At 42.4% G+C, this 24,949-nt stretch overlaps 1 protein-coding gene across 1 annotated transcript in view; it reads right to left on the bottom strand.

Annotated features, from left to right (window-relative positions):
- Positions 1-23,587, bottom strand: part of ZBED1 (zinc finger BED-type containing 1) — a 42,771-nt gene extending 19,184 nt beyond the window's left edge. Inside the window, exon 1 of the mRNA XM_082220086.1 lies at positions 22,337-23,587. The gene's annotated coding sequence lies outside the window, so the exon portion shown is untranslated. The remainder of the gene's footprint in view (positions 1-22,336) is intronic.
- Between the last annotated feature and the right edge of the window lie 1,362 nt (positions 23,588-24,949).

Below are 24,949 nucleotides of genomic sequence, written 5' to 3'. Positions count from 1 at the left end.
AAATAGGCGGAGAGTTCACACATCCACTGCAAGCTTTTAGAGTCATTGAGAAAGCAGCAAGGCTCTCACTGTTTCCCTAGTGGCTTCAAAGTTCTGCACAACAGTCAGGATCAACTCTTCTCAGGCATGAAGAAGGGGCGGGGGAGGCTCAACCCTGTACTCATGCTGTAGTTCAAAGCAGAAAGCAGCAACAATCTGTAGAATTTTGGAGACAAGATATTCCCCCTTCCTTTAACTTGAATGGGGGGTGGGTCAATATTCTGGCAAAAGCTCTTAACATTAAAATTCCTGGGAATTATTTTTTTAAGGTGTTCATGCAGCACTGAAAGGACTATCAGGCTGACATCTGGAAGGCTTATATTAATTTATATCCTTAAGATACATGTACTAACAGTCATTGCATCTGCAATGTGAACTGCTGGTGGTATGCTGTTGTTAGTATTACAGTGGTACCTCTGGATGCAAACGGGATCCATTCCAGAGCCCCGTTTGTATCCAGAGCAGAACACAACCCACGTCTGTGCGTGTGCGAGTTGCAATTTGCTGCTTCTGCGCATGCGCGTGACGTCATTTTGAGCGTCTGTGCATGCGCGAGCGGCGAAACCTGGAAGTAATGCGTTCCGTTACTTCCGGGTCACCGCGGAGCGTAACCTGAAAATGCTCAACCTGAAACGACTTTAACCCAAGGTATGACTGTATTTGTATATTATTGTTTCTCTCTTCTCTCTTTTCTTTAATTTTATTTCATCTTTTTATCCTTTTATTTTTGCTTCTCTTATAAAATTTGCAATTAAAAAATATTTTTTTTAAAAAAATGGACACAGGCAACAAGCACATCAATTTGTGAATAAGGGTGCTTGCAGGTGAGTGTCTAACTTGACACTGCATGGAAGTTTTTCTTAGTGTATGTGATGCTGCTAACATCAAATGCCAACCTGTACTCCTTCCCTCCCACATTGCAAGTAAAATCTGATAAGTGGGATCATCTTAAAAGATGGTCCTGGTTGTGGGCAGGCCCTCAACCCAGTTCCCCCCACCCTGGTGTGGGTGGAGTAATACCCTCACGCCAGGGTGGCACCATGATCACCCCAGCCCTATTGGCCAATCATTTTGAGTGAAGTGATCGTGGGAGGTATAAAAGCGGCACTGTGATGTGTGCCAAGCACCTGCTTCGTGCTGCCGATCACCCGCCCACCCTCCCTTTAATTTAGGTGTCCTCTGGCCTTGCTTTGGACTTTGGTTGGTCACCCATCTTGGAATGGGGACTGGGTAGGAATTTTTCCACTTGGCAGATTAGCACTAGCCTTTTGGTTTTCGCCTACTTCTTAGTAATCATCACAACTTTGTAAGGTTTGGTGGTTAGGCATTGGCTTATTGATGACTGTGGGAGGGGAGGTCGGCCATTGACTGCCCTCCATTGTCCAAGGGTATTCCGTTAAAGGAATCCGGGGCCTGGATCCTGTCCAAAGTCTGGTTGAGGGGCTAGGGCGATGCCAGGCCTCTGGGAACAGCGGGGGAGATGCAGGCGGGTTCCCCCGAAGGAGCTTCCTCTTTTGGTGGTTTACTCTTACTGACTTCCTGCAAAGGGGGCAGGAGTCCGATATAGTCTTTTGCCAATGCCTAAGCCAATACCGCTCACATTTGCTGTAATCAATACAGTGGTACCTCAGGTTAAGAACTTGTTCTGGAGGACTGTTCTTAACCTGAGGTACCACTTTAGGGGTACCTCACTAATGGGGCCTCCCGCTGCTGCCACGCCACCACCGTGCAATTTCTGTTCTCATCCTGAAAGCAAAGTTCATAACCTGAGGTACTATTTCTGGGTTAGCAGAGTCTGTAACCTGAAGTGTCTGTAACCCGAGGTACCACTGTAAAGTTGTGACCTAAATTTTGCCCATTAACCTTAAACCAAAATTCTGCATCAGTGTGAATTTCTTTATTCTTAACAGGGGCTGGCTTGAGGGTCTTGACACGCAAGTTACAAAAACCTGTTGCCAATGGCCTACTTGCGGTAGATGAACAACCTGTTTGCAATATTAAACCCCTCTCTGGAAGCACCCTCAATGAAAAGAACGTAGTGAATCCAGCACCAAAGGCAGCTCTAGCTGAAGAGTGGTTGTGATCTCTTTCCAATATCCAAGCCTTCATGTCCAGTCCTACATGTTGTGCTTCAGTAATGACTCCAATACGTCAAAACATTCCATGTTAAATGGAAAACAGAGTTACATAGGTAGTAGCACTTGCAATAGCTGCTGGTTATCAAAGAGATAAATTACCTGAGGTAGCATTCCTTTTATAAACCAGAACATTGTGTTGGATAGGCGAGGCCAAGATTTAATCATGAAGATCACTTTCATAGCTTTAGTCTTGCACAAATTATTTTCATCACGAATTTTCTCACAGTGCTATTGCAAGTTTACAATAAGCACACACTGTAAACTTCCATTGGGATAGGCAGGGTGGAGAAAGCTGTTTTATTTTGTTCCTGTTACCTGAAATATGTTCATTGACGCCAGTGCCCAATATTGAGCATTCTGGAGTAAGTGCTTTGCAAACAGCTGCCTTACCTAGGCAAAGGCTAATATAAAGAACATTTTCTTTAGGACAGATGCATTCTATATTTTGGCTGCAATTTTAAACCTGCTTGCTTAGACACAGAAATCAGTCACACTTATATCCCCAGAAAACATATTTAGGATTAGGGTGTAAGTCTGCTAAAAATAAAAAATACTGTAATTGCCCTCTTTGGGAAAGGATTGTCACTTTGAGCCTCATAAAAGCTATATTCCCTTAGGTACGTACAGTAATAAGGGAAGTGCTGAAGACAACTGCAAACTTTCGTTGTGGGAGTCATATTTCCACAGCAAGATGTAGGTAAGGTTTTTATTCCCTGTGGGTTTTTGTTTGGTTAGGAGTTTCAAAATTACATTATGAAACACCTGTAATAATTTTTCTGTACCTGAAAGGCACTGAGAAATATTTCCCACTGCTTGCTATCAGCACCTTGCTGTGCATTTTCAGCTGCCTTCCTATATTGAGTAAAGCTGTCAAGTTGTGCTTCCAATTGCTATAATCACTAATATATGGAGCCTGTTTATCACATCATTCATATTCTATTTTTTATGTCATAGTAAGTCAACCCAACCAAATAAAAAACTTAACTAAATGCAAAAAAAACTTTATTTGAAATATTTTTATTTGCTCTAATCTAATACTAACTTAATGGCAGAACAAGCTATCTGAAATATACTTGGAGTCGAGAGTGGATTTAATGCTCTTTATTCAGCTCATAGTGGTGAAGAGGAATGGAAGTTTCCCCAGAATGTCTGCTTTATATACATTATTTACACAATGGGCCCCAGGTGATTGGCTAATTCAGGGATTCTCCTGTAGGCCAATCAGGTTGCGGATTCACTTCCACCTGGAGCGGGATTGGGTGGCTCCTGTGGACAAACAGACTGCTGCATTCTGGATCCTATAGTTCCAGGACCATTCAGACTGCTGCATTTTGGATCCAATTCAACTCGGTACATAACACCATCTAATAAAATTAATAAAATATGCTTAAATGAGGGCTATCATTCCCTACCAGTAAACTCAGGTGGTTGTAGGTTGACAGAAATGAGGCAACTGAGAAACAATAGAGAGGTATAAGCATGTTCTAGTAAACTCCAAGGTATTTAGAAATACAAAATATTTTTAAACACGTAATGAGGATTGAGCCAGTCAGTGGCCTCAAGGAGCCATGGGAGTGTCAATTGGTTTATAGCGTCCTGGAGGACAGCATGGCGTTTAGCTGAGCATTCCTAATAAGGTGTGAGGAGACACAGCAACATTTTGGTGCAGGTCCCACTCGTTCCTGTATACATACTAAAAAAAAAAAATACATCCCACCACCACGGTTTATTTTCCCCGTGTCTCCTTCATGCTGATGCCCTTTTCCCTAACCCCACCCCCCATCTAGCTGTCTTCTCTCCCTCCTCTCCTTAGGGCATGTGCCAACAGCCACAATATAAGATTATGGACATTCACCCTGAGTAAAATTAACATAATGGAGGTTCATGTGCTTACTCAGAAGTAAGTCCCATCAAGTTCCATGGGGCTTACACCCACATAATTAGGTGCAGCATTCCAGCATTGAAAGCAGAACATAAAGGGGTGTAGATTTAGCATGCAGTTCACAGGAAATGCCTTCTGGCTTCCATGGAAAAGACCCATATACAGATACTACCACGAACTTTTCTCTTCCAAAAGATGGAATCTCTGAACAACTAGTAATCTCAGAAATAAAATAGAAGCCATTGACTCACTTCACACTTCCTGAAATCAATGTCCCCCAGCGGCTCAACAGCCACATTCTGCTTTTATACAAAATATCAAAACAAAATTATACCAGACACCATGGGAATATCTGTGTACATTGACAGAAGAAGATATGTCAACAGGAGAGCAGTACACAATGAATCTTATAGTTTAAGTTTCACTTTGTTCATATTCAGTGCTTTTTTCCTTTTAGACCCTATCTATTTTCTTCAGGTAAGCAGGCTGACATTTCTTTCTTTTAAAGATAACAGGTGCTTCTCAGCTTAAATAAACCCAGGAAATGGCCTCAGAAAGCATTTAACACCATCTTTAGAACTGTCAGATATTAGGATTATCATATGTAATATTGTGGTGAGTCAACCTTTCAAGTCAGAAAGCTCTTGGTAAACTAAAGCAACTTGCAATTTTATTTTATTTTAGGCAAAACTAAAACACTTGTTGGCTGCATCATTTATGCTCATCAATCTTACTATCCACTTCATATCCACAAGTTGGTTAGGGTGGTCAACAACCTTCATTATAGTTTTAATATAAACTAAGAAGAATGTCAGACAGAACTATATGTGTTATTTCCTCGTTAGCAACCCATTCATTGTATGCCTGAGTGGATTTATCCAAGATTAATACAGGAAGTGTCACATCCTATGTATTTGGGTTAGTTAGCTAAGTCAAAAGGATTTGCACTTTTAGGGAAGCAGTTACATTCATTGGTATTTTCAGGCTAACCTAAGACCCTCATGGTTATTTTCAAAAAAGGAAGTAAAATACATATGTAACACCTTCCTGTTCATCATTTAATTCATTTACCTTGCCTTACCCTCCCCCAAAATAGCTTAAGTTAGCATACATGAGCTATTCCACATTATTCTCAGCATAACCCAAACTTTGAGACAGAGACTTGGATTCCTGTGGCACCACCAAGAAACTCTGGTTTTCCCAGTCAAACACTCCACATAATGGCTGGATTTGGATGATTTTCTTCAGCTTCATGTTGCTTTGAAGGAGAAGGTGAATGCCAGGGCCAAGTACTCCTTCCTGGTCCCTCCCATCCTCCCTTTGCACCAGTGGCTGCTGGTGCCCATTAAGGCATGTGGATTGAAGGGTACAATGGGGCAGCTCTATGCCCATATATATGAGAGATGGGGTTTGTCCACACCAGAGTTTACTGTGATTTTGCAGCTGTTTGCATTCCTGTCTAATATGCATAGTCCACAGTTAGTGTCAAAACAACAACAACCATCTCAACGTTTTCCCCCTTGGGGATATTGGGTGCTCAACCACTTCATTGGAGATCACAGATGATTGGTTTTGGAGTTGGTGGATCAGTTGTCACCTTCTGCTACTCATCTCTCTATGCCCTTTACCTCCTCAGCGCTTTCATTTCTGACTGTGCTTGTATCTTTTTTCCAGTGTGCTCCTGAATGGAGGATTTCTTTCTTTCTTTTGATCCCACAGATTTGCAGAAAACCAGAACAATGCACAAGCAAACTGCATTAAAAAAATAAAGTTCTACACCATATATATTGGGCAGCAATCTGAAAAATCTGTGCCAAGAATTTACACTTCCTTTAATTTCTTCTGCAGCATACCACCCAAGCCTTTTTTTAATTTGATCCCTCAGATTTGCACCAAACAAGAAAACTGCACAAGTAAATTTGTAATTGCTCATGTGGTTTTGCACATTTCTTGGATGAGGAAAGTTTCTTAAGAACAAGGTGCATGTGCGGCTGACTGCAGGCAAGCGCTGGTGGTACTTAAGTGGAGGAACAGAATCAACAAATTAGAAGGTGGAGAAAACCACAAAACCACATGCTTACTTGTATGAATGGGAAGGACAGAAGTTGCTCCTCATGTACTAATTCAATTGTGTGGGGGTGTGGACTGCTCTGCTCTAATTCGAAGGGGAGGGGAGGGGATTAACAGCTACTTAATGCTCAGAAGTGGACAAGCCCAAAGTCTCCCTAAACTCACTTAGACATAACTCACTTAGAAATACTGTACATTAAACTTTGTATGGGGCAATAAGAAAGAAGAAGGAAAATTGTTGCCTATAGCTCCAAACATGATGATATAAACTCAAACTATGGTAATCTGTTTAGCAGGAATAAGGGAGAAATAGTCTGAGCAAATCCAGCAAGGAATTGGGGGAGTGAAAGGGAGTTGGCTGGAAGAGAGAAGGTTTCTTCTCTCTGTTTCCTTTTTAAAGTTATGGATTTTTTAAAAAACATAAGTTAGCCCATATTTTTGCACATGTCTTTTGATCTTGTATTGCTGACACCATAGACCACCTCCCATTAAAAACAGTATCCTATTTAGAATCACAGAATCGTAGAGTTGGAAGGGACCACGAGGGTCATCTATTCCAGCCCCCTGCAATGCATGAATCTCAATACCCTTCCAATTTGAAACCATACCAGAACCTGCTTAGCTTTGTAAATGTGCTAGCAGTTTTATTGCTGCACCACTATATCTTCCCAGAGCTGCAATATTATAATTGGTGGCAGCAGCCACATCCTGCAGGAGTAGAACAACCCAAATGCGGGAAACATAATTTGTATAATTTGTGGTAACAGGGCTGGGAATGTTGGGTGTGTTGCTGCAGCTGCAAAATGTGGCTGCTCAGAGGCCAGTTCCTGGACAAATCAGAGAGCCCTTTGGAAAGTAATTAAGGAGGAAGGCGACAAGATTCCCTCTGGTATTTCACAAGTTAAAGGTAAAGGAAAGCAGCAATGTACCATTCTCTCTCTCTCTCTCTCTCTCTCTCTCTCTCACACACACACACACACACACACACACACACACACACACACACCATGAGGTCTCGGTTACTGTAAACTAGAGTCTTCTTCATATGGAACAGTAGTGTGGGCTAGTCAGGAGCAACCCTGGAGGCAACAGCCAACTAAAACTGAAAAACATTTACAACTGCATATATATATATATATATATATAATAGCTTCTGACTTGCATGGTGCTAGTTAAGATAAATTCTGCATGATATCATTGGTCATTATTTGGTGTTGCACCGGAAATGGAATTTTTTGTTTAGCAATGGTAAAGAAACAGTGTCAGGCTACACATAAGATGGTGGAATGCTGAGCTGGTAGAATAACTACCTCTTTAGACTGCAGGTTGGCGGTGGGATACCATTTCTGAATGTGAAAGAGAGGAAAAAAGAAATGGAAAACTACCACATCAGAGGAAAACATTATACAGTATACAAACATTTCTGGTTTTCTAATTGCATTGAGGGGTTTTTGTTGCAGAATAAGATGGCAGGATGCTGAGATAATAAAATAAAGTGTGCCACTTGAGGCTGCAGATGAAGATCACATTTTGGATGCTCTGCTCTATAGAAAGCCAGTATAATGGTCAAAGGTGTGGACTGGAACCTTTCGATCAGATGTACTAATTACATACTTGCAGGCAAGTTCTGCTTTGTTAATATTAGGGCATTCTAAAATGGCATTTTCCTACCTGCAGCTTTGCAGTTTGTTTTATGAAAGCAGCTGTAAATAGTAAGTGGTAAAATTTTTCTCAAAAGAACAAGATAAAATACTAGCTTAGTTGTTGCTATCATCCTTATTGGATTTTTGTGTTGATCTTCCTCCTAAAGGAGCCCAGGGTGGCATTTAGGCTGGAAGATTATGACTTACCCCAAGCAGAGCAAGAATTTGAATTGTTAATTTTTTTATTTTATTTATTGGTCACTACTTTACCAAGGTAACTCAAAGAGCCTTACAATATATAAACAAAGAAAGAAACACATATATGAAAACCAGCCTAAAAGAAAGCAAATAAATAAATAGCTAAAAGACAATGCAGATTGCACTAGTAAATAAATATGTAAGATGGACAACAGCAATGGGATTGGTAGTAGAACTTTTTTCTTTACAGTTATGAAGAATGCTTGCACCAGCAGTGCAAATATGTAGCATAAAGATGACGGCATCTTCCCCACTACCATTTACATTTATATCCTGCCTTTTTTCCATCTTGGAACCCAAGGCAGAATACATATGGTTCCCAAGTGGTCATCCGTCCAACACTGATCAGATCAAAATCTGTTTAGCTTCAGCAATGTAGTGGTGACCTTACACGAAGAACAACTCTCATTGTTCTAGGTGCATTTTGTGACAGGGAATTTCATTAGTGCGAACAGTTTCTGACCTCTGGGCGCAGTACTGTGCCTAAGATTTCAGATTACAACTGTAGAGTGGAAGGAAAGGAGGAGCTTTTTCTGCTTTCCCACTTCCAGCTACTCTCTGAAGACCGGAGAAGAGACCCTCTTAAGAATATTACGGGGGTGGGCAGGGGAAGGACTAGACCATATGAAAAATGAACATAATATTTTAGCTGCAGTTCTCTCATTTTCAACATTGTATTCTTGTTATTAGAAAAAGTGCACCTAGACATTCTGTTGTTGTGCCCATAACCTAGGTTTAAGGTGCCATTTAGCTCCTAGCTTTCATATCTCAGTTTCTAACACCGCTTACACACCTTCAGGTCATACTCTGCAACACTTTTGGCCATGAATAATGCAGTGTTGTTTTTCTTAAAACGAAGTTGCCTTACAAGACCCCTGATTCACAGTTTCAAACTAAATAACAAAGGGCAATTTTAGAAAAGGAATCTACACTAGCAACTGCCCTTGTGACTTTGTCATAGTAATAACTTATGTAATCATACATATGCAGAGTATAACAATGAAATTATTCCTTTTCAAATGGTGGAATAGCCCATAATTTGGTTCTCAGGGTAACCCCATTCACATTAGTTTAATTCAAATCATGATGCCACAGAGAAGAGAGCAGATTCTTAAACCACATGTTCTTATCATCTTCCTATGATCAAATCTAGATCTACCTATGCATGATGCAACAATTATCAACATGAGAGTTCCTGTTATATCCAAAATGGCAGAACTTGTGGCATGATCCAGGCAGTGAAAAGCACTTTTAAGCCCCATACACATCAAGAGGGGAGTTGGCATGTGTTAAATCAGGATAGTCCACAAAGATGAAGCATGTATAAGTCTCGGAGTCTACGAAGTTCAAAAACGTCTTGGACAGGATTTACAACAATCTATGTAGGTTACACACTGCAAAATTTTAAAAGGTTTTCAGTGGTCCCATGTTAAGAATGAGAAAACCCAGCCTTTTCATAATTTTGACAAGCAGGCAATTAAAACTTTTAGGCTTTCTAATTTACAGTCCAAGCAAATTAAATTATAAAAAGCTCTGACAGTTTTGCTCGAAACTTTAAACAATCTTTTTTTCATGATTTGGCCCAATCACGATTCTAGTATACTAAGTAAATATTGGTATGTTTCAAACTTTATTTTTATAAATTTGTGGGCAGCAACTCTAAAAACAATTTCAAAAAGAGGCTTGTGAATTTGAATGCTTTAGTGTGTTGTACTAATGTAACTTTCTTGGGACACAATTTATTAGTTCAGGGTCAGGGAAACTGTGGCCCTACGGATGTTGCTGTGCTACAAGTTCCATTATCCCTGACAGCTGCCCACGCTAGCTGGGGCTGATAGGAGTCCAACAATATTGGGAGGGCCACAGTCTCCCACCCCTGTAGTAATTCGAACAAGATCCTTATTGAGCAACCAGGTCTATAGGAGAGCACAAAGGATTCAAAGTCAGCTATATTATATGCCACAAGTAGGTACAACTATAATTCAGAAACAAAACACAGACCTACTCCATGTACTCAGCAAATATCTCATTAGGTTCTTCAAGGAAGTAGTCTATGAAGAAATTTCTAAAATCAAAGATCATGTACTATGAATTCTGTGGATGTAAAATCTGGATTGTTCTCTAAAGGCCTCCCAACAGCATATTCCACTGAGCACAATGGAACTTACTTCTGGGAATGTATGTGTCTGCGAGTAAAAGGAGTGAGAATTAATAATTACAAAATTAGCTATATTGGAACCTGAAACAGGACAGATGGCAAGGACAGTCTGATGACATGCTCTGAGCCTGTTGGATTCTGAATCTGCACCAATTCTGACTTGCAGCTAACAGTCTCAGTGCAGAAAACTGTTTCCCTTCCTACAAATATAAATAATAAATTCTTCAAAGGCACTGTATGAGTCCCATGATGCTCCATATTCTGAAAGAATATCTGTAATGTAACTTCATGCCAAGCTCTTCTTTGCTGGGAAAGGAAATTCTTCCTCCCCTTCCATAAAGGGGAACAAACCACAACCACGACCACAGAACTGTCTTATCTAGTAGCAGCATTAACCTGCATACTGTACATTGTTGAATAAGCAGGTTTTTTTGCAGTGCTGTTGAAGCATATCTTCATTGCTTCAGACAAAGAGTGAGGTATAGCAATGCACAGATACATGTCAAGCTAATGACTCTCAATGTTCTGAGATGCCTTCAGACGTATTTAGGTATTTAGTTTATTGTTTTTGTTTTTAAGGTTCCACATGCTGTCATTTATTTATTGGACTCTTTGATAAGGATTATGTCGAGACTGAGCAGATGGCTATGTTAAAGGCAGTAAGCATTGTATCTAAAATATCCTTATTAATCTAATAATTTGGTGGTCAATAATAATTAGGGGAAGTTTTAGCACCACAGCTATATCTTCTCGCTTTAAATAATGTAAGCTTCACTATAGTGCCCACTATAAGGGCAGTAAATTTACAAGCCTTGTATGGATGCAAATGAGCAACATCTCATTTCTCAGTCTCATATCTGGCCCCCTTTTATAGCATATTTAAACAAAGAATATCTACTCTCTGATAACCATTACATTCTTCTCAGCATAACCTTCAGCTATTTAGCAGGTGATGCAGAGTTGCGATTTGCTATGGCAATTAGTGGCAAAATGCACATTCCTTAACACTTATTTCAGCTGTAAAGTTAAGCCAGTGAGTGTCTTTCTGTATGCTCCCAGCCTTGTATTTTATCTTCACTGATGTCATGTTTCCATTAACCTCCCACTTAGCTGAAATCCCCACTAGGCTTAATAGAATGGTATTACTGTATGAAATAAAAACAAGTCATTAAAACAGCGACTGATTGTCAACTTCGTTTTAATCCTTGTTCAATATACATATCTCATAAGGGTGGCAGTGATAACTCGTTATCTTTCTAAGTGCAATTAAATTAAAAGAGGTTTTAAAAGAAATCTGCTCCCCAAGTTAGCTAATTGTGTCAATTTATTTTCCCTAAAGACCATGATTAATGAAGGCCTTACTTAATTATTATTGTAGGTATAGTCAGCCTATTTCTCAAATATATTTGTCATGTATGGCTCAATGAACATATGACCTACAGTGGAAATGGAGAAAAAACTGCATGTTCTGTATTATGTATGCACTTTGTCATTCATTTCCAGAGATCTAAGGGACACATCACAGATTCCAAGAAGCAACCTTAGGATTTTTTTTCAGACAAAAGGTCTGCACAATTTCTGTTAAAAAAAGAATTTATAAAAACTAAAGTTCAAGCGTCTGCTTTTTAATAGTTCTACAGTAAATAGTGAGAATTTTTTGTTGCATAATCCCTCTCTTGTATGTCTCTTAAATCAATGTTTCCATGTATCTTTTCCAGTGGCATTTATTTTTGTTCTAGCTCCTCAGCTGATACTGTGTTCCCTTTCTTTCTGTCTCAACTCATCTGCTGTGAAGCTTCTCATTACTATGATGCTCTAGGGCCTAATGTTTGGGCTGCAGTCCTATCTATATACACATACCAATTGTATTCAATGGAACTTACTTCTGAGCAGGCTTGTATAGTATTGCATTGCTAGTGTTGATTTAGAAGTGACAGAGGGAGACATAAAACAAGTGTAACACAACTTGAGAAAATGTTACGTCAATGCAATTCAAAATATGCAGACATTGCTGAGTGCACCTGCTGATAGGAAACTTGGGATATCAATGTGGGTTGATTTTAGGGCAACAGGTGGCTTGTAAGAATACAAAATAATGTGCTGGAAGAGTATACCTAATTGATTTCCTATTTTAAAAAGGCACACACAGAGAAGAAAACACAAACACACACACTTTCTCTCTCCTATGCATATTAGAACTCTGGGTTCACAACTTCTAACTCACAAGTCATGAACTATGAACTACAGTGGTACCTTAGGTTACATATGCTTCAGGTTACAGACTCCACTAACCCAGAAATAGTGCTTCAGGTTAAGAACTTTGCTTCAGGATGAGAACAGAAATCGTGCTCCGGCAGCACAGCAGCAGCGGGAGGCCCCATTAGCTAAAGTGGTGCTCCAGGTTAAGAACAGTTTCAGGTTAAGAACGGACCTCCGGAACGAATTAAGTGCTTAACCCGAGGTACCACTGTATAGATCATGTGGTACAGAGTAGTTGGATACTGGCAATCCAGATTATTTCCAGCCATGAAGATTGCTAGGTCAGAATGTCTCAATACAATTTACCAACCTTAAACTTTATCACAGAGAGTGTTATGAGGATACTCATATTATGCTCCTAAATGTAACTGAGCTTTTGAGGATATTGTGACTAATCTTTTTAGATAGCAGCAGGTAAATAATCTAAAAAGAGCAATGAAGCCCCATTTTATAAAGGGATCCATTTCCAGTTTTACTACCTTTTTACACTCAGATGAGCTCCGTGCACCTGGAGTGCCACAAACATCACTGAGTGTAAGTAAGATCAGGTCTTATCTCCTACATACTGGCCTGGTTCCCAGGTGACATTCAGCCATGGTTTGTTTAGCTTAACTGTGATCTGAATTCACCAGTGCCAACTAACTATGGTTTGTTCGTGGCCAACAAAACAGAACATGAAACCGTAGTTTGAAGTCGGCTTACAAATCTTAGTTTATGTTAACCATAGTTTCTCATTACATCCAAACCCTCTATCATGGCTTAATCCTGGCTTGTTTTGATGCCTTACTCCAAAAACTACAGAGACAAAAATGGTTTAAAAAATGATAATTAGCTTAAATAAGTCGTAGTTACTTTGTTCATCTACAAGACATCATGGTTTGTTCAACACACCTTGGTTAAAACAAACAAGGGTAATTGCAGCCATGGAGTCAGTTCAGTAGGGCTTGGATTAGCACCGTGAAGCTAAAAATTAATTTACTAGTTACACACGTGTTAGACAATGGACCTGTGTATAATTGTAAGGTAAGACCATAAATTGAATAAAACTCACACATCAACCCTAAAGGAAACAAAGCCAACTATGCAGTGAGAAATGCTTGCTAATTTTTATTACATCAATTTGTAATTCAGAGTTGTATGCAACTAAGTAATTTTCAGAGTAGACCCACTGAAATCAATGGACAAGTTAGTAATAACTTAAGACTGCAGTCCTAACACCACTTACAGGGGAATAAACACCACTGAATTCAATAGTATTTCTGAGTAGACATGGTTAGGATTACACTATAATTTAAGTCCATTGATTGCGATGGCTGTAAATTGGGTATGATTTCATTAGATCCAACAATTATTCCTAAAGGTAGGGATAGGGGATAAATTTGATTCAGTTTGCATGGAAAGTTGAAGCTATGAAATTCACACTTTCCAAAACAATATGAGGTATCTTTCAAAATCTGTACTTATCTAAATTTTGTGATGCAGCTCTAGAAGCAAAGCTTATAAAAATGCATATATTAAAGTGTGTGCAAAAAAGGAACATATTAGGAAAAATAACATACAAAAAATGGTTACATAACTGTGTACAATTTTTTTAGGAGAAACTTGTGCTCAAATACTGAAGAATTTGCAAGAGAATTGTTTTTTTTAATCAAATTGCTGCAGAAATGTGGCTAACTGAATTTAATTTGAGAAAAAAATGAGAGACTAAGATCCTTCCATCCCTACCTAAAGATTTCTTTAAAATGCAGTGTGCAACACTGAATACACACAAAACTCCAGTCAAGGTTAAAACCTATATAAACTTCTATAAATATGTACAAATCTATTAAAAGCACCATGATATGGTGCGATCCTTCAGATTCACTAAACCACTCATCATTTGGTTCATTGCTCATGGCAAACAAGCTGTTACATTTCTGAAAGTTCTAAAATGCTACAAGTATCACATTGAGAGTCTGATTCAAAGCGTTTTTGTTTGTTTCACAAAAATGTAGCTTCAGTATTCCTCTAACGCAAGTCTGCATTGCATAACCCTCTTAAAACAGCAATCATTAACAAACCAAGCTACTTTGTGTTACAACTAGTAGGTATTTTATTGATATATAAATTGCTTGTTTTTAAAATATACTCTAGAAATGTAACACATTGGAAAAAAGAAACTTGTATTAAAGGTTAAGAAAATATCTGTGAAATTTCAGACATAGGATTGTGTTAGAGTCTTTTCAATACTCACTCCCTGAAGACCACAAACCTCCAGAAAGCCATTTTAAGAAAATAATATCTCAGAAGTTGAAAATTGTGTTGATTCATTTTCTTTTGCAGCTGAATGTAAAGACACTTAAACAGAAAACCTCTTTAATGTTTGTTTTCACTCATTGGTAACTAAAACATCATCATTATTATTTTTTAATCCCATTAATAAGTCAGTAACTTCCTATTTCTCCTATCTTTGCAGCAGTAGTCCCTCCTAATAGCTTTGTACCTTCCATCAAATGCACCCCCCCCCACACACACACACTTACCCAACAATATAACAAGAAGTCCGGGTTTATTAAAAATGCTTCACTAAGGCTCTATCTCTGCTCAATGTATGTTTTGCCACTGAGCTTAATCAGAGCCCTGCCCCCTTCAAGAGTAACAGTGCAATCATAAGCTTGTACTCAGAAGCAAAATGTTTAGGATTGCAGCTGGGAAGAGCAAGCCTATACTCCATAACTCCTAGGGAAGGGAAGGGGGAGAGAGAGAAGTACCCGCGGGGAGGTATAGAAGCATAGAATTGCACTCATCTTTTGCTTGCTTGGCCAGCAGCAGTCAAATCAGAGGCAAATGAAAGAGACCTTCCTGGACTCAAGCCCCCGTTGCAAGCACAACTGAGCAGTTCCAAACCCACTCAGCCATAGAAGCAGATAGGAAGCAGAAACATCATGGGTCGTCTCCCCTCACACACATACCACTTCCAGATTCAGTTGTGTATACCAGGAGCACATGGGTTGCCCAGGAAGCGCTATATCAGCCCACCCTTTGCTGTCAGTGCCAAAAGAGCCACTGCCCCCCTGAGACCTGATAGCATCCAGTTCCCTACCTTCAGTCCCATCCTGAAGCCCAATCCTACTAAGGGGAAAGGCATTTCAATCCACTATGCTCTAGCAATGGAAAACAAAAAACAGAAAAATGAATGTGGCACAATCATAGGCTTTATTGAACAGCATTTCAATAAAGGAGGAGTGGGTGGGGAGGGAAATCATATAGAGGGTTGCCAACCAGTCATCCAAGCAGAGCTCCTGTGCCTCAGAAAGCAGCACAATGGTCAGCAGGATGGTGGCAGGATCTGTTTCTCTCACCGCTTCAGCTCCACATTAGGACACTTACTTGACTATATATTGCATAGCTGGTATGGAGTTGGCAGTGAATCAGGAGCTTGTCTAGTGCAAGTGGGCTTGTCTAGTGCAAGTGAGGAACAAGGATGGGTTGGGCCTCCTTCCTGGTCCACTTGGCATGCAATGTGGGAGAAGGTCCTTTACAGCAGTCTGTGGAGAGCAAGGGAAGACAGAGAGCAATAAGCAATAAGTAACAAGTGCAACACAAAGTCCATGAATGTGGGTGCACAGTAGGTGTTTGTGAGGAGGTGAGGAGGAAGAGGGAGTGGGGTACCTGAGTTATTGGCCAGAACTCAGTCTCCTTCACCTTGGGAAGGGAAGTGACTGAGGCCATACTCGCCCTGGTGGGCTGCAGTGCAACTCTCTGTGTGGAGGAACAGCTTATTCTGCTCTGTGTGCCCAGGATGTGTTCCTGTCAGACAAAAGAGCTCACGAGTCTTTGGCCAGCAGTGGTAATGGCTGGATTGGAGTGTTTGCTTTTGAGAGTGACTGCTCCTGCCTGTTTGGGGGAACCAAGCATTATTGCAATACAATATAGGCAAGGCATCCATACGCAAAGAGGGGGAAACTGTTGCAGGAATTCCACTTTGTAGGATGGCTGCCATCTCTGCTCGCTTACCTGTGTGGAGTGCTCTGTTCTTGCAGTTCCAGTTGTGGCAGTGTAGTGGGAGTTGCAGGTTGGTGTTTGTGTCTGGAGTCCTAAGGTGAAGTACCTGTTAGGATCCTAGATAGAGAAATGTTAGCAATGTGCTCAAGTCCCTCTGTCTTTTCTGGAGACAGGCAATTTAATGAAACACTCCCTGTTTGTTCAAAGTGCACCTTCTTTATGTTTCCCATCACCAGAGTTTCCCCTATGTGTACATGATCTGAGTGAGGCCTGAAAGATATATGTCTATGCTAGGTACCCAGTTATCTTATTTATGATCTCTCTGTATGCTGTAACTGAGTGCTGATTTGCACCATATCTTACATGCTCTCATAATGATGTGAATGAGGAAGGAGATTGGTAGGGGAACAGGGAGTTTTGTTTTGTTTTCCTCTTCACTGAGTTGAATGGGAGGAATTTTCCTTACATCAGCTCCATGGTCAGTGTCGCTGCCCCATTTTGGCTGCTAGGCCAGCAGAGTTGTGCTGGTATACAAGATATGCAGCAGCATGTTTCATGTTCTCCTGTTGTTGTTGTTGGTGTTGGTGGTGGTGGTGCTTCTTCCCTATCCTACAAATAATCCTTCTGCCAGCATAACTGAAGGATAAATTTGAGTTCTAAAGTACTTAGCTATTTTAAGTACAAGTGGTAAAGGCAAGGCACATTTCCGGTATGAAACACTCCTGTTTGTGAGTATTGATTACTTGGTTATTAGTGTTAGTGCAAAGTGGAGGTGTGGGTGGATGTATAAGTAATATGTGCAATAGGTTTGGTATATCATCATCGGCAGCAGCACTATATATCCACAAGAAATGCCTGCTAAAATGCTTAATATTTTTTAGAGCCTAAGCTTTAATCATTCTCACAGCAGAGTTTCAGAGAAGATGAATATATGATAGCTTCCTTCCTTCCTTCACCTGTCATGCAAAAGGTGAACAGAGAACAGGGAACGAACCTCAAATGGGTGGAAATGGCAGGGAAGCAGATTTGAACTAAACATTAGGGTAAAGGCTGTTCAATAGTGGGGGAGGCTGTTGCGGGAGATGGTGGCAGCTCCTTCCTTGGGGGTGTTTAAGCAGAGGCTTGACAACAAAATGACAGGGTTTCTGTAGTCAGTGGAGGCTGGCTCATTAGGGCAAAGGGAGCACTGAACCACCAATCTCAGTCTTCTCTGCTATTTTGCTTACAACCAGTCACAGGGTAGCTCTGGATATCATTGGCTCTGGCTGCTGGTTTTAATGGACCCTAGCCACCAGTGGCTGAAGTTGCATCTGGCATGGCAGGACCTTCACTGAGCTAGCCTAGATGACCTCTGAAGTTTATTCCATCCATGTGAGGCCAGGCTGATTATTAGTGCTGAATATTCATAAATCTAGGAAAGTTGCCTTTAGCATTTCCCGATCCTAACATTGCTTTGCACTTATCTAATGAATTTCTCCAGCTCGTGCCACAATGCACAGACCACAGAATTGTAGAATTACCAGGGTTTTGTTTTGTTTTGTTTTTAACTTTCTGTGCCTTTTACAGGTTCAGGACAAAGGAGAGGGGAAATCAACAGCTACAGCTTTTCCCTCCCTCTGTTTACTGAATCAGGATGGGGAAAACCAACACACGTTTCATGTCTCAGCTACCTGTAGCTGTTCATAGCAAACTGTTAGAAAAGGAGTTAGCCCTTAAGAAAGTCTCCATTATAAGTAATGGTTGTTAGAATATAGGGACAGGAGAGAGCATCATTAGCAATTACTCGAATTAACTATGTTTGTATCTCACTTTTCCTCCAGTGAGCTAAGTGCATCTCCTGCTCCCCACTCCTACTTTCACTACAACCCTGTAAATTAGGGTTAGACTGAGGGCAAATCCATATTGTAGTTTAATGTGGATAGTAAGCTTCCTGTACCTCCATTAATTCCCCATTATCCATTTTCTCTAAATCACTGCCTTTTCACACTTCCCCCTCCCTCAGTCCATATTTCCTCATGCTCTCTCCTTTTTTTGGAATATCCCTGGTATGAGAACATCTGGATTGAGGGAATGGAAAGTGTAGAAAGGCAGGGATTTGGAGGTGGATGTCATGTGGTCAATGGAGAATTAATGCAGGTACAGGAAACTTACTATCCTCATTAAACAGTAGTATGGGTGACCCCTGAGAGATGAAGGCTGGAAAAGTTATCTCAGGAACTTCATGGCTGAGCCATGGCTTTCTTAGCTCAAGTTGTACTTGAACCTTGATTTCTTTGTTATAAGTGCAACACTTTATCCCTATATCTTTGGGAGAAATCAGAAACTAGAAATGTCAGCAGATCACTTATGTTGTTTGTGGAATGTCAAGGATTGGTCAATTAAGATATAATATCCCACCTATCAGGGGGAAAGAACATTGCATTCAGGAAGTTCCAGGTGCAATCCCTGGCATCTCCAGCAGAATGGACCAGGTTAACAGGTGATGAGAAAGACCTCTCTGCCTAAGACTCTGGAGTGCTACTACCTGTTATACAATACTAGGAAAGACAAACCAAAAAGTAGGAACCGGTATAAGGCAGACATTACATGAGTGGTTCACACACCATCTGGTATTTTACAAAAAAAGAGGCACACAAATGAGAATGTATCTACCCTGAATAGTATGCTTCTCTCAAACAACATGCTCTTTAATGGTTCAGTCAGGAGTGAATAGGAAAAGTGCTGGTGCCAGATTCCAACTCACCTTCCCAATAATGATAGAGAAAAGTAGAGAGACTGATGCTCAAGTGTTGCTTGTTCCCAGGGAGAGCAACAACTATATATTTAGACTTTAAAGCAGGCTTCACCAGCCTGATGCCCTCCAGCTGCTGCTGGAGTGTAACTCCTATCAGCCCCAGCCATCACAGGACACATTGGCAAAGGCTGCTTTAAAATGACATAAATATACATTCTCACAACATTTCCGTATCAGGGAGGAAAAGCAGAACTTCATTTGAGTTTTTCCCCCTACTACATACTAAAGTTATATAAGGTGATATATTCATTTGCAAACTGAAGTTGCTGTGTAGTCATAGTAATGGCCTGATCCAATGTAGGTTCACTCAGGAGTAAGTCCCGCTGAGTTCCATGGATTTACTTTCAAGGAAGCATTACACAGAACTGGGTTTGCAAAATCATAGCACCATGGTCCTAAATGCATTTACCTGGACAGTAAAATCCATTTATTTTAATTGGAATTTGCTTCCAAGTAATTGCTTAGGAGTTAGGTGTTAAGTGATGCACAGCAATTTTAATTAGTAAAATCCTATATTTCATTATACATAGTGTCACGCTATAAATTTCTGGAGGGCTGAGGTACAGTTAGTGCGAGTTACGAATATTTATTCTGTTGCATAACATATAAAGATACTTCACCATGTACTGAAGTAATAAGAGGTATGCATACTGCATATAGAAACCTGCAGTTTCACAACCTGTACAAATGTGATGCTGCTTAATCGTGTGTCATGTATATGAATTTACACACCCGCTCATCCACAAGAATAAATGAAATATATTAATAAAACTTACACTTTGTGAAACAGCTTGATATATGAAAAAATATTTTCCTCTACATACATTAGCCCTACTACCCTTCCTGCAATGGGGCTCAACACCAAAGGCACAATACATCAGAAATCTGTTATGCACATCCGTAATTGAAATGAACAAGAGCAATGCAAAAACACCAACATGCTCTTCAGTAGCTCCCATTCATTTTGAAGTGAGCGTGCACAGGAGAAAAACCCTATGAATTGCATGTCCATTTATTCTATTTATTTATTAAGATATGTGCATCACATTTCAGATGCCAGAGAGAGAGTTGTTTGTTGAAGATTTACTGAAAATCATGTGGTATTTTAGACAGTGTTCAGGCACAAGGAGCCTACCATTGTAAGGAATAGTTTTCAGCAAAAATGGTCTAGTTGTTTTAGACATCTGCTTGTGACCTTTTACTTGCTCACAGAGTCCTGAGCAGCAGGCATTTCAGCTGAAGAGAGGAGAAGATGATAAACAAATGGATTCAGCAATATAGTTGCCAGGCATGTAAACATGGATGACATTGCTGCTGTAATCACATTAGTTTGTAGGGTGCATTAACAATAACATCAAGACTGATCAACTAGCCATGTCAGAAGATCTTTGGAGTGCAATGCAAGCAGGAGCAAAATTCACTGGATATCACTATAGAAGGGCACCTCTCTCTCTCTCTCTCTCTTTCCAGACTATATAAACAAGGCTCCATGGGTAGGAAGTCACCTTGAGGCAATGCAATGCAACATCATCTCAAATCACAGAGTTGCACTTTGAGTACATGGAGGGGGGAGGGTTAAAACAAAATCCATTTCTTTCTTGTCTCCCTTCCCCATAGTGTCCCTCTTAATTGGTGCATATGCCGTGTGAGACAGAGATAGTGTATCTGTCTCACACAGCATATATACCAATTATGGGTGAATACATCATGTAGTCTCTGCTCTCATTCCTAGACCTTCTACTGTCTACAGTACAGCCTGAAGGTTTATTGCCTCCCCCTCTCCATTTCAGAAAGACACCTCAGTTCGATCACCTCCATCTAGTCAGTGTGTCTTACATTCTCCCCTGCCACTATTTTACAGAAGGCTAGGGTAAGCGAGGTCAATATGATACATTGTCATCATCATCATTTTAATCTCCTATGAGGCTGTCCACATTCTGTCTTCTCTGTGCAGGCAATATAAGAAGAGAGCAGACTGCACTTCCCATAGCATTCCTGATATTTATAATATAGCAACACACACATTTACTGGCTTTGCAATTGAACACATTGAGTGCAATCCACCTCCACTTAATTCAATGGCAAAATTTCCTACTGATTTATTTTAATGGAATGGGATTTCACCCACTATCAGAAAAGCTAGGGGGTGGGGAAGTTGTTTTAAATGCAGAGCTATTATCTAAAAAGGATGCATATATATTCCTCTTATCCCATCCCCAAGACTATTTCAAATGCTTTTGCCATTAATTAGTAAATACTCCACCAAACCCCCCTCCAAACCTTCAATGGGTATTTCAAAATGCAAATCTATGCAAGGTGAAATGTATAATATGCAAAATCATTCCTAAGTGTTTATGCCATGAACCATATTTTCTGCCCTTGGAATCTTGCACACACGAGGTCTAATTTTCAATTACTTTCTTGATTTTCCACCTTTTGAATTCACAAAGCGTTCGTTCCTTCTGTCACACGAGCTTACCTTTATGGTCTGTTTAGCAGTGCAGCTGCCTCCTGCATACCAATTTAGGGGCTGCAAAGACAACCTAACAGTCCTTGATCGCAGCCTCGCACCTTCCCAATCACACATTGATCCTGTGTGCATTTTAAAACCCTACTTTTTTTTTTTAAGAAGACAGCAGCAACTAACGCTTCCTCTCTTGCTCAGACATCTACTTCTATGTTTCTTTAGCACGCACACCCCTTCTCCCCAACTCCCCATTTGTTGAATTACAGGTAAGATGATGCAGAGGGGCCAGCGCAGACACGGAGAGGCTACTTCGCATTTTCTCCAGATTTAAGTCCGCAAGGAAAACCATCGGGAGACCACACGAGTAGAGGAAGAGCTGACCAGGGATCCGTGCCTCCCCCCCCCCCGCCATCCTCACACACAGACACTTAGGGTGATGGTGACTGTATGGAGAAGCAGCAGCCCAAACAGCCTGGTACTGCAGTGCTTTCTGGAGGATCAGACAGACAGCTATTCTCATGGTTAAGGTTGGGTCCCCCCCCCCATTCAAAAAATACAACAACCCACCTTTGTTGCTGCTGCAAATGATTGTTTCAGAACTTTTCCCGCCCCCATTTGTCAACAAGATGCGTGGGGAAACTCACCGGGTCGTCCTGATCTCTGCCTGAAGGTCAATCCCGGGCTAGCTTGGATGGCAGTTTTCCTCGAGGGGCTCCGGGAGGCTCGGGTCCGATTCCTGGCCCTTCTTTTCCTCCCCTTCCCCCGCCTCGCGCCTTCCCTCCTCTCTGGCCGTCCTCCCCGATCCGTGTGCGGCGACCCGAAGGCGCCCCTCTAGTCAGCCTTCCTCGCCCAGCAGCCTCGCCGCCGACGCTCAGATGCCATGGTCGCAATCCACATCGCGGCAGATGTACCACAGGATCACATAGAGGATGAGCAGGATGGCGAAGATGAACAAAGCCACCAGAATCGCCTTGGTCACCGGGGAGATGAGGGACTGCATGACCCCCGCGCCCGAGGAGCTCGCTCGCCAGTCGGCAGCCCGCCTCGGAGAAGTGAGGCACAAGCCCGCCGAGGACGGACCAGGCAGGCTCTCCTCTCCCGCCGAGGAGGCGGCGGCGGCGGCAGCCTCCGCACCGAAGTCCCCCCGTCGCCTGAAAGAGCCCCGCTAAAACCCGGGCTGCCTCCGCATTGGTTCGTGCCAAGCTGAGGAGGCGAGGGCGCGAGGCTGAGGCGCCGGGCGAGCGGGCTTCTTCCCTCCCGCCTCCTGGTCAGGGCGCCCGGAGAAGAGGCAGGCGGACTGGCTGAGGGACTGACCCCGCGGGGCTCTCACCAGCCGGCGCTCGCCCGCTCCGGCAGCCGCGGCCGCAGCGAAGGGGCTGGGGAGCTGAGGGGGCAGGCGGCGAGAAGTTAGCCCGCCCAACGGCGCGGCCATGGGCGCCCCGCGCGCGCCGCCGGGAGGGCTCCTCGGGGGGTTTGGGCTGGCTGAAAGAAGGAGGATGCTCTGCCCGCCCGGCGCGCGGCGCCTTCCCTTTCAGTCAGAGGCGGGCTGAGGTGAGGCGGCTGCTGTTGCTGCCGAGCGAGCGCCTTCCAAGTTGGGCGGCGGCGAGGCGACAGCCCTCAGGTGGTGAGGGGGACAGGTGGGGAAAGCCAGGCTCCTCCTGGGAAGCTCCGCGAGGAAAGCCATCAAAGGGCAGCGCCAGAAGGCGGGCGGCTGGGAGGCGCGAGCGGCGGAGGGCGCGCGCCTGGAAGTTCCTTCTGGCCGCCCCGCCGCGGTGCTCCCCGCCGGCGCTTGTCCGAGTGCGTCGGTGCGCGCTTCTGCAGCCGAGGCAGCCGGCTCGCCGCAGACGCGAGACCCGCCTGATTAGTATTCCGCCCAGCAGCGCGCCTTCGCTCTTTTTCCCGCCTCCTTCCCACCCGCCCGCCCGCCCGCCCGCCCCTCGCGCCTCGTCTAGTCCTTCCTCTCCCTCATACCGCCAGTGTAGCCGGGGAAACCTCGGCTGTCATTGACTCTGTGTGTGTGTGCTGTGACTGTAATTACAAGGGAGTATGAAATGCTGAGGGAGTGAGGGAAAGGGGGGTTGTAAAGGACATGCCCCCCCCACCTCCTGCTTAACTGACGTCTCCCCTGAGAAGCTTGAGGTCTCCCAAACAAGATGTGGAGAGTCCTGTCCCCTCCTCTCACGCTCAGGTGAGAGTGGCAGGCAAAAAGGGCACCACCTCCGACCGCCGAGGAGAGACAGTCAGGCTGCCACTTATGCGGAGCGTGTGCGCAAGTGGAGTTTAGGCAGGCGCGCACACCCACAGTCGCCACATGTTGACTGCGGCAGAGAATGGCTCCCTAGCAGTGCTTTTTTCCTGGGGGGGACACATACCCCTAAACATTTTGTGCACCTAAGTTTGGCCTCATCGAGGGGCAGTATTTCAATATGAGCAGGAAAATGAGAGTACCCCTAAACACATTTTTTAAAAAAAATAGAAAAAAAGCACTGCACCCTAGCATGTGTGAACAGCCATGGTGATCTCTCTCAAACACCACAGACAGAGCCTGGGCATAGCTTAAACCCACCATCTCCTGGGCCCTCTAGTCTCTCCCACCGCCAACAAAAATAAAATACCTGTTTACCTGACTCTGACACAAAAGCTCACATACTATATCAATGAATGAAATGTTAATGTCTTCTCCTTTTCCTTCCCTCTCTCTTCCCACTTTTCTTTTCCTCCAACCCCATATTGCCTAGAATAGTAATGTCCCATTCTGAACCTGACTGACTTGTTTGAAGGATTCTTTGGCTTGAATACAGAGGCTCTGGATGTACCCAAGAAAGGATTGAATAAAAACATTTTTTAAAAAACAACAACAACAATAACAACCCACAGTCTATCTCCTCCGTTAAGGTTCTTCAATGCAGCTTCATTGGAAAGCCATGGAATCTGATCCTGCAAAGGCCCAGTCTAGGTATTAGGGCTGCCACCCTCTTTTGTACCTAAGAGGCAGGCAATATGTGGTAGGTAAATAAGACATTTTGTAGTTGAGGAGATTTCCTCTGCACCAGCACAAAAGCCCCAAAACATACTCCACAAAGCACATAGTAAACCTGCTGCAATACAGGTTATCTATCACCTTATAACAGGCACTGTATGGAGCAGTTACAGAAATCTCAGTATGGTGCCTATCCGTTATTCTGAGGCATGGGCTGAAGAAGTACCAAATACCAGTTGTTGTGCAGCCTGGGCCTATTCATATTTATTTGGGAGTC

This window comes from Podarcis vaucheri, assembly GCF_965113315.1.
Source record: "Podarcis vaucheri genome assembly, chromosome: 4".
NCBI lineage: Eukaryota > Metazoa > Chordata > Lepidosauria > Squamata > Lacertidae > Podarcis > Podarcis vaucheri.
Note: the sequence above shows the minus strand (reverse complement) of the source record. Positions and strands in the feature narration are given on the sequence as shown.